We start from the raw sequence: 10,000 nt of genomic DNA, 5'->3' as shown, positions 1-10,000 counted from the left end.
CTCCCCACACCCCCCGGCTCCCGTTAGCGGTTTGCGCGGAGCCCCCCCTTCCCGCCGTTGCCTCTTGCCGCTACCCCCGCCCCCCCCCCGCTGCCGGTTTGCGCGGAGCCCCCCCTTCCCGCCGTTGCCTCTTGCCGCTACCCCCGCCCCCCCCCCGCTGCCGGTTTGCGCGGAGCCCCCCCTTCCCGCCGTTGCCTCTTGCCGCTACCCCCGCCCCCCCCCCGCTGCCGGTTTGCGCGTAGCCCCCCCTTCCCGCCGTTGCCTCTTGCCGCTACCCCCGCCCCCCCCCCGCTGCCGGTTTGCGCGGAGCCCCCCCTTCCCGCCGTTGCCTCTTGCCGTTACCCCCGCCCCCCCCCCGCTGCCGGTTTGCGCGGAGCCCCCCCGCCTGCCGTTGCCTCTCGCCGCGGCCACCACCGCCCCCCCCACACCCCCCGGCCCCCGTTACCGGTTTGCGCGGAGCCCCCCCTCCCGACGTTGCCTCTTGCCGCTGCTGCCACCCCCAGCTCCCCACACCCCCCGGCTCCCGTTAGCGGTTTGCGCGGAGCCCCCCCTTCCCGCCGTTGCCTCTTGCCGCTACCCCCGCCCCCCCCCCCCGCTGCCGGTTTGCGCGGAGCCCCCCCGCCTGCCGTTGCCTCTTGCCGCGGCCACCACCGCCCCCCCCACACCCCCCGGCCCCCGTTACCGGTTTGCGCGGAGCCCCCCCTCCCGACGTTGCCTCTTGCCGCTGCTGCCACCCCCAGCTCCCCACACCCCCCGGCTCCCGTTACCGCTTTGCACGGAGCCCCCCCGCCCGCCGTTATCTCTTGCCGCTGCCGCGACCCATCTCCCCCCCCCCCCGCCGCCGCTAACTGCCCCCCGAAGCCGCTAGCAGCTGGGCACCCCCCGCCAAAGCCGCCGCGGCTTCCCCTTCCCACATTGTCCCCTGGAGGGGGGATCGCGACGCGGGCTGCCGCTTCCCTCCCGGGCTGCCCGGCTGCTCTCTAACCCCTGCGACCGAGGCGGCGCTGTTAGGGCGGCCGTGCCGGTGCCCCTTGCCGCAGCTAGCCTCTCGCCGCTGCCCCTCCCGTCCGTCGTCCCCCGTCCCCAAAAACTTGCTGCTCTCCACGCTGGAGCCTGCACGGGGGAGGTTGCGCTCCGCTCCTCCGGCCCTAAAGCCGCCCTCGCCCGCCCCCCGGCTTGCCGCTTGGCTGGGCTGCCCGCCCGCCCGCTAATCCCCCCAACGCCCCCACCCCAAAAACACCCCAGCCCTACCGCATGCCGCTCCCCCTCTCCCCGCTCTCGCTGACCGCTGCCACCCCCCCCCCACCCCTCCCCCCCGAAACAAACCCCCCAGCCCTACCGCATGCCGCTCCCCCTCTCTCCCTAGCCTGCCCCCCCCGCCGTCGCTTGCTGCTGCCGCCGCCGCCGCCGCCGCCGCCGCCGCCGCCGGGACCCGCCTCGGTCTGGTGGCGCGCGCTCGGAGATCCCCGGCTACCCGTCCGTCCGTCCCTCCCTCCCGCCCCGCCCCGGGGGAGGGCCCGGGGCAGCGCGGGCAGGCGGGGAGCAAAAAAAGGCGCGGGCGCCAAAAAACGTCGGGGTCCCGGGGTGGCGGAGGGGGGCGGCGGCGGGGGCGGCGGCGGGTACACGGCGCCGGGTCCAGGGCGCCGGGTCCAGCCCGTCCCGGGGCGGGGACAGGTGGTGTCGTCCGTCCCCGCCCCCGTAACCTGCTCTGAAGCATCCGCTTCCCGCCGCGGTTCGCCCTCCACCCCCCCGCCGCACACGCAGCTGCCGCTTCCCGCCGCCTCTGCCCCCCGCCCCGGGATCAACCACCCGCCGGGTCCAGCCGGTCCCGGTCCCGGGAACCTGCTCCCGGGGCCAGCCGGAGCCACGCCCCCTCCTCTGACGCTTCCAGCTGCCGCCTCCCCTCCCACCCCCCAAACTCACACTGGCCCTCGCCGGCCCGCCCACCCGCCTACCTGCTTGCCCGCCGCCGCTGGGTGGCGTGCCGGACACTCTCGCACACAGGTACACAGACAGGGACACAGGGACACAGGCACTCGGGCACACAGGGACACAGGGACACAGGGACACAAGGACACAGGGACACAGGCACTCAGGCACTCAGGCACTCAGGGACACAGGGACACAGGGACACAGGCACTCAGGCACTCAGGGACACAGGGACACAGGGACACAGGGACACAGGCACTCAGGCACACAGGGACACAGGTGGCGGGCCGGAGGCCTCTCTCCACTGTGTGGCAGGGGTCCAAGAGCCACCCCAGCCCAACCCAGAGGGTCTTTTGCACCTCTCTAGAGGCCACCCAGAGACCCCAGGCCGCAGCAGAAGCCTCCCCCGCATGCTCTGCAGGCTTCCGACCCACCCCAGGCCGCACCAGAAGCCTCCCCCGCAAGCTCTGCAGGCTTCCGACCCACCCCAGGCCGCAGCAGAAGCCTCTCCCGCACGCTCTGCAGGCTTCTCAGCCACCCCAGGCCGCAGCAGAAGCCTCCCCCGCACGCTCTGCAGGCTTCTCAGCCACCCCAGGCCGCACCAGAAGCCTCTCCCGCACGCTCTGCAGGCTTCTCAGCCACCCCAGGCCGCACCAGAAGCCTCCCCCGCACGCTCTGCAGGCTTCTCAGCCACCCCAGGCCGCACCAGAAGCCTCCCCCGCACGCTCTGCAGGCTTCTCAGCCACCCCAGGCCGCAGCAGAAGCCTCCCCCGCACGCTCTGCAGGCTTCTCAGCCACCCCAGGCCGCACCAGAAGCCTCCCCCGCACGCTCTGCAGGCTTCTCAGCCACCCCAGGCCGCACCAGAAGCCTCTCCCGCACGCTCTGCAGGCTTCTCAGCCACCCCAGGCCGCACCAGAAGCCTCTCCCGCACGCTCTTCAGGCTTCTCAGCCACCCCAGGCCGCAGCAGAAGCCTCCCCCGCACGCTCTGCAGGCTTCTCAGCCACCCCAGGCCGCACCAGAAGCCTCCCCCGCACGCTCTGCAGGCTTCCCACCCACCCCAGGCCGCAGCAGAAGCCTCTCCCGCACGCCCTGCAGGCTTCTCAGCCACCCCAGGCCGCAGCAGAAGCCTCTCCCGCACGCTCTGCAGGCTTCTCAGCCACCCCAGGCCGCAGCAGAAGCCTCTCCCGCACGCTCTGCAGGCTTCTCAGCCACCCCAGGCCGCAGCAGAAGCCTCTCCCGCACGCTCTGCAGGCTTCTCAGCCACCCCAGGCCGCAGCAGAAGCCTCTCCCGCACGCTCTGCAGGCTTCTCAGCCACCCCAGGCCGCAGCAGAAGCCTCTCCCGCACGCTCTGCAGGCTTCTCAGCCACCCCAGGCCGCAGCAGAAGCCTCTCCCGCACGCTCTGCAGGCTTCTCAGCCACCCCAGGCCCCAACAGAAGCCTCTCCCGCACGCTCTGCAGGCTTCCGACCCACCCCAGGCCGCAGCAGAAGCCTCTCCCGCACGCTCTGCAGGCTTCCGTCCCACCCCAGGCCGCACCAGAAGCCTCCCCCGCACGCTCTGCAGGCTTCTCAGCCACCCCAGGCCGCACCAGAAGCCTCCCCCGCACGCTCTGCAGGCTTCTCAGCCACCCCAGGCCGCAGCAGAAGCCTCCCCCGCACGCTCTGCAGGCTTCTCAGCCACCCCAGGCCGCAGCAGAAGCCTCCCCCGCACGCTCTGCAGGCTTCTCAGCCACCCCAGGCCCCAACAGAAGCCTCTCCCGCACGCTCTGCAGGCTTCCGACCCACCCCAGGCCGCACCAGAAGCCTCCCCCGCACGCTCTGTAGGCTTCTGACCCACCCCAGGCCCCAACAGAAGCCTCCCCCGCACGCTCTGCAGGCTTCTCAGCCACCCCAGGCCGCAGCAGAAGCCTCTCCCGCACGCTCTGCAGGCTTCTCAGCCACCCCAGGCCGCACCAGAAGCCTCTCCCGCACGCTCTGCAGGCTTCTCAGCCACCCCAGGCCGCACCAGAAGCCTCTCCCGCACGCTCTGCAGGCTTCCGACCCACCCCAGGCCGCACCAGAAGCCTCCCCCGCACGCTCTGCAGGCTTCTCCGCCACCACAGGCCGCACCAGAGGATCTTTTGCACCTCTCTGGACGCCACCCAGAGACTCCAGGCCGCACCAGAGGCCCCCCCCCCCAACCATTTACAGGCTGCAGTGCCAGCCTAGGCCCCGCTGGCAGCCTCCCTTGTCTGCTTTGGAAGGCCTCCCATCCACTCCAGACCTGCCTGGAGGCCTCCCTCGACTGCTCCCGGGGCCCTCGAAGCCACCCTAGGCCTTTCTGGAGGACCTGCTCGACCGCTCGGGCGGCTTCTGACGCACCCTCGGCCATCCGGCGCCCAGCAGCTCCCAGGGCCAGGCACCGGCCTCCCCCTCCGGCCGCCCCTGGGGCCGGGGGTGGCTCGGACTCGGCGCCCCCAACGTGTCGTCCCGTCCCCCCCCGCCCCGCACCGCCGAACATTCGCTGCAGCCGAGGGCTTGCCGCTCGACGCCTACCCCACCCGCCCAGCCCCCCGCTGCGGCCCGGCGCTGCCCCGGCCGCTGCGCCCCGCCTCTCATCGCTCCCCCCACCCGGCAACCGGCCGCCGGGCACGGCAAGTCCCAGGGCAGGGAACAGGTGCTGCCGGGACCCCGTGCTGGCTGCCGGCTTCCCGGGGCTGCCCCGGGCACGGACAGGTCGCCCCCCCGCCCCGGCGAATGTTCACCGAACCGGCTGCCGGCTGCCTTCGAGCACCCCCCGCCCCCCGCCACTATCGTCCCCCCCGCTCCCCCTCCGCCTCCGCTGCCGCTTCTCCCCGCACCGCCTCCACTGCCTCCCCCCGCCGCCGGCGAACGAGTCGCCGGATCCGTAGGGTGCCGGGAGCCCGAACGGCGAGCGGCTCCGGCTGCTGCCGGGACCGCGGGGATTCGAGCCGGTCCGGCCGCGGCCGGGACCCCGTGCCGGAAGCCGGCATCCCGGGACGGCCCCGGGACGGCCCCGGTCGCCGGCCGGGTGACGTTCAGCGAAGCGGCTGCCGCCAGTCTTTGGGCCTCCCCCGTGCCGGGGCCGCGGGGCTTCGAGCCGGTCCGGCCGCGGCCGGGATCCGGGGCCGGACGATGGCTTCCCGGGCCGGTCCCGGTCGCCTCCCGGGTGACGTTCACCGAAGCGGCTGCCGGCTGTCTTCGAGCCCCTCCCCCCCTCCGCCTCCGCGGCCGCTTCTGCCCGCACCCCCTCCACTGCCTCCCCCCGCCGCCCGCGAACGAGTCGCCGGATCTGTAGGGTGCCGGGAGCCCGAACGGCGAGCGGCTCCGGCTGCTGCCGGGACCGCGGGGATTCGAGACGGTCCGGCCGCGGCCGGGACCCCGTGCCGGAAGCCGGCATCCCCGGACAGCCCCGGGACGGCCCCGGTCGCCGGCCGGGTGACGTTCAGCGAAGCGGCTGCCGGCTGTCTTCGAGCCCCCCCCCCTCCGCCTCCGCTGCCGCTTCTGCCCGCACCGCCTCCACTGCCTCCCCCCGCCGCCGGCGAACGAGTCGGCGGATCCGTAGGGTGCCGGGAGCCCGAACGGCGAGCGGCTCCGGCTGCTGCCGGGACCGCGGGGATTCGAGCCGGTCCGGCCGCGGCCGGGACCCCGTGCCGGAAGCCGGCATCCCGGGACGGCCCCGGGACGGCCCCGGTCGCCGGCCGGGTGACGTTCAGCGAAGCGGCTGCCGCCAGTCTTTGGGCCTCCCCCGTGCCGGGGCCGCGGGGCTTCGAGCCGGTCCGGCCGCGGCCGGGATCCCGGGCCGGACGATGGCTTCCCGGGCCGGTCCCGGTCGCCTCCCGGGTGACGTTCACCGAAGCGGCTGACGGCTGTCTTCGAGCCCCCCCCCCCCCTCCGCCTCCGCGGCCGCTTCTGCCCGCACCCCCTCCACTGCCTCCCCCCGCCGCCCGCGAACGAGTCGCCGGATCTGTAGGGTGCCGGGAGCCCGAACGGCGAGCGGCTCCGGCTGCTGCCGGGACCGCGGGGATTCGAGCCGCTCCGGCCGCGGCCGGGACCCCGTGCCGGAAGCCGGCATCCCCGGACAGCCCCGGGACGGCCCCGGTCGCCGGCCGGGTGACGTTCACCGAAGCGGCTGCCGGCTGTCTTCGAGCCCCCCCCCCCCCTCCGCCTCCGCTGCCGCTTCTGCCCGCACCCCCTCCACTGCCTCCCCCCGCCGCCGGCGAACGAGTCGGCGGATCCGTAGGGTGCCGGGAGCCCGAACGGCGAGCGGCTCCGGCTGCTGCCGGGACCGCGGGGCTTCGAGCCGCTCCGGCCGCGGCCGGGACCCCGTGCCGGAAGCCGGCATCCCGGGACGGCCCCGGGACGGCCCCGGTCGCCGGCCGGGTGACGTTCAGCGAAGCGGCTGCCGCCAGTCTTTGGGCCTCCCCCGTGCCGGGGCCGCGGGGCTTCGAGCCGGTCCGGCCGCGGCCGGGATCCCGGGCCGGACGATGGCTTCCCGGGCCGGTCGCCGGTCGCCTCCCGGGTGACGTTCACCGAAGCGGTTGACGGCTGTCTCCGAGCCCCCCCCCCCCCCCTCCGCCTCCGCTGCCGCTTCTGCCCGCACCTCCTTCACTGCCTCCCCCCGCCTCCCGCGAACGAGTCGCCGGATCCGTAGGGTGCCGGGAGCCCGAACGGCGAGCGGCTCCGGCTGCTGCCGGGACCGCGGGGATTCGAGCCGGTCCGGCCGCGGCCGGGACCCCGTGGCGGAAGCCGGCATCCCGGGACGGCCCCGGGACGGCCCCGATCGCCTCCTGGGTGACGTTCACCGAAGCGGCTGCCGGCTGTCTTCGAGCCCCCCCCCCCCTCCGCCTCCGCTGCCGCTTCTCCCCGCACCCCCTCCACTGCCTCCCCCCGCCGCCGGCGAACGAGTCGGCGGATCCACACCGTCCCGAGAGCCCGAGGCGGCGGCACCCAGTGCGGGTCCGGCCGAGGCCGGGACCCCGTGCCTGTCGCAGGCTTCCCGGGACGGCCCCGGAACGGCCGCGGTCGCCGGCCGGGTGACGTTCTCCGAAGCGGCTGCCGGCTGTCTTCGAGCCCCCCCCCCCCCCTCCGCCTCCGCTGCCGCTTCTGCCCGCACCTCCTTCACTGCCTCCCCCCGCCGCCGGCGAACGAGTCGCCGGATCCGTAGGGTGCCGGGAGCCCGAACGGCGAGCGGCTCCGGCTGCTGCCGGGACCGCGGGGATTCGAGCCGCTCCGGCCGCGGCCGGGACCCCGTGCCGGAAGCCGGCATCCCGGGACGGCCCCGGGACGGCCCCGATCGCCTCCTGGGTGACGTTCACCGAAGCGGCTGCCGGCTGTCTTCGAGCCCCTCCCCCCCTCCGCCTCCGCGGCCGCTTCTGCCCGCACCCCCTCCACTGCCTCCCCCCGCCGCCCGCGAACGAGTCGCCGGATCTGTAGGGTGCCGGGAGCCCGAACGGCGAGCGGCTCCGGCTGCTGCCGGGACCGCGGGGATTCGAGACGGTCCGGCCGCGGCCGGGACCCCGTGCCGGAAGCCGGCATCCCCGGACAGCCCCGGGACGGCCCCGGTCGCCGGCCGGGTGACGTTCAGCGAAGCGGCTGCCGGCTGTCTTCGAGCCCCCCCCCCCTCCGCCTCCGCTGCCGCTTCTGCCCGCACCGCCTCCACTGCCTCCCCCCGCCGCCGGCGAACGAGTCGGCGGATCCGTAGGGTGCCGGGAGCCCGAACGGCGAGCGGCTCCGGCTGCTGCCGGGACCGCGGGGATTCGAGCCGGTCCGGCCGCGGCCGGGACCCCCGTGCCGGAAGCCGGCATCCCGGGACGGCCCCGGGACGGCCCCGGTCGCCGGCCGGGTGACGTTCAGCGAAGCGGCTGCCGCCAGTCTTTGGGCCTCCCCCGTGCCGGGGCCGCGGGGCTTCGAGCCGGTCCGGCCGCGGCCGGGATCCCGGGCCGGACGATGGCTTCCCGGGCCGGTCCCGGTCGCCTCCCGGGTGACGTTCACCGAAGCGGCTGACGGCTGTCTTCGAGCCCCCCCCCCCCTCCGCCTCCGCTGCCGCTTCTCCCCGCACCCCCTCCACTGCCTCCCCCCGCCGCCGGCGAACGAGTCGGCGGATCCACACCGTCCCGAGAGCCCGAGGCGGCGGCACCCAGTGCGGGTCCGGCCGAGGCCGGGACCCCGTGCCTGTCGCAGGCTTCCCGGGACGGCCCCGGAACGGCCGCGGTCGCCGGCCGGGTGACGTTCTCCGAAGCGGCTGCCGGCTGTCTTCGAGCCCCCCCCCCCCCCTCCGCCTCCGCTGCCGCTTCTGCCCGCACCTCCTTCACTGCCTCCCCCCCGCCGCCGGCGAACGAGTCGCCGGATCCGTAGGGTGCCGGGAGCCCGAACGGCGAGCGGCTCCGGCTGCTGCCGGGACCGCGGGGATTCGAGCCGCTCCGGCCGCGGCCGGGACCCCGTGCCGGAAGCCGGCATCCCGGGACGGCCCCGGGACGGCCCCGATCGCCTCCTGGGTGACGTTCACCGAAGCGGCTGCCGGCTGTCTTCGAGCCCCCCCCCCCCCTCCGCCTCCGCGGCCGCTTCTCCCCGCACCCCCTCCACTGCCTCCCCCCGCCGCCGGCGAACGAGTCGGCGGATCCATACCGTCCCGAGAGCCCGAGGCGGCGGCACCCAGTGCGGGTCCGGCCGAGGCCGGGACCCCGTGCCTGTCGCAGGCTTCCCGGGACGGCCCCGGAACGGCCGCGGTCGCCGGCCGGGTGACGTTCTCCGAAGCGGCTGCCGGCTGTCTTCGAGCCCCCCCCCCCCCCTCCGCCTCCGCTGCCGCTTCTGCCCGCACCTCCTTCACTGCCTCCCCCCGCCGCCGGCGAACGAGTCGCCGGATCCGTAGGGTGCCGGGAGCCCGAACGGCGAGCGGCTCCGGCTGCTGCCGGGACCGCGGGGATTCGAGCCGCTCCGGCCGCGGCCAGGACCCCGTGCCGGATGCCGGCATCCCGGGACGGCCCCGGGACGGCCCCGGTCGCCGGCCGGGTGACGTTCAGCGAAGCGGCTGCCGCCAGTCTTTGGGCCTCCCCCGTGCCGGGGCCGCGGGGCTTCGAGCCGGTCCGGCCGCGGCTGGGACCCCGTGCCTGTCGCAGGCTTCCCGGGACGGCCCCGGAACGGCCGCGGTCGCCGGCCGGGTGACGTTCACCGAGGCGACTGCCGGCTGTCTTCGAGCCCCCCCCCCCCCTGCCGGAGCCGCGGGGATACGAGCCGGTCCGGCCGCGGCCGGGACCCCGTGCCGGAAGCCGGCATCCCGGGACGGCCCCGGGACGGCCCCGATCGCCTCCTGGGTGACGTTCACCGAAGCGGCTGCCGGCTGTCTTCGAGCCCCCCCCCCCTCCGCCTCCGCTGCCGCTTCTCCCCGCACCCCCTCCACTGCCTCCCCCCGCCGCCCGCGAACGAGTCGCCGGATCTGTAGGGGGCCGGGAGCCCGAGGCGGCGAGCGGCTCCGGCTGCTGCCGGGACCGCGAGGCTTCGAGCCGGTCCGGCCGCGGCCGGGATCTCGTGCCGAACGTCGTCTTCCCGGGACGGTCCCGGGAGGGCCCCAGTCTCCTCCCGGGTGACGTTCACCGAAGCGGCTGCCGGCTGTCTTCGAGCCCCCACCCCTGCCGTGGCCGCGGGGATTCGCCCCGGTCCGGCAGCTGACGGTTCCCTGTGTCGGACGCCGGCTTCCCGGGACTGCCCCGGGACAGCCCCGGTCGCCTCCCGGGTGACGTTCACCGAAGCTGCTGCCGCCTGTCTTTGTCCCCCCCCCCCCGTGCTCTCCCTCAGGCGGGAGGTAGACGTGCTCTCCCTCGGCGAGTAGACGTGCTCTCCCTCGGCGAGTAGACGTGCTCTCCCTCGGCGAGTAGACGTGCTCTCCCTGGGCGAGTAGACGTGCTCTCCCTGGGCGAGTAGACGTGCTCTCCCTGGGCGAGTAGACGTGCTCTCCCTGGGCGAGTAGACGTGCTCTCCCTGGGCGAGTAGACGTGCTCTCCCTGGGCGAGTAGACGTGCTCTCCCTGGGCGAGTAGACGTGCTCTCCCTCGGCGAGTAGACGTGCTCTCCC

The sequence above is a fragment of the Melanerpes formicivorus genome, unplaced genomic scaffold (genome assembly GCF_026170545.1).
Source record: "Melanerpes formicivorus ecotype bairdi unplaced genomic scaffold, bMelFor1.0.p_v2 SCAF_337, whole genome shotgun sequence".
Classification (NCBI taxonomy): domain Eukaryota; kingdom Metazoa; phylum Chordata; class Aves; order Piciformes; family Picidae; genus Melanerpes; species Melanerpes formicivorus.
This window is presented reverse-complemented; position numbering follows the sequence as displayed.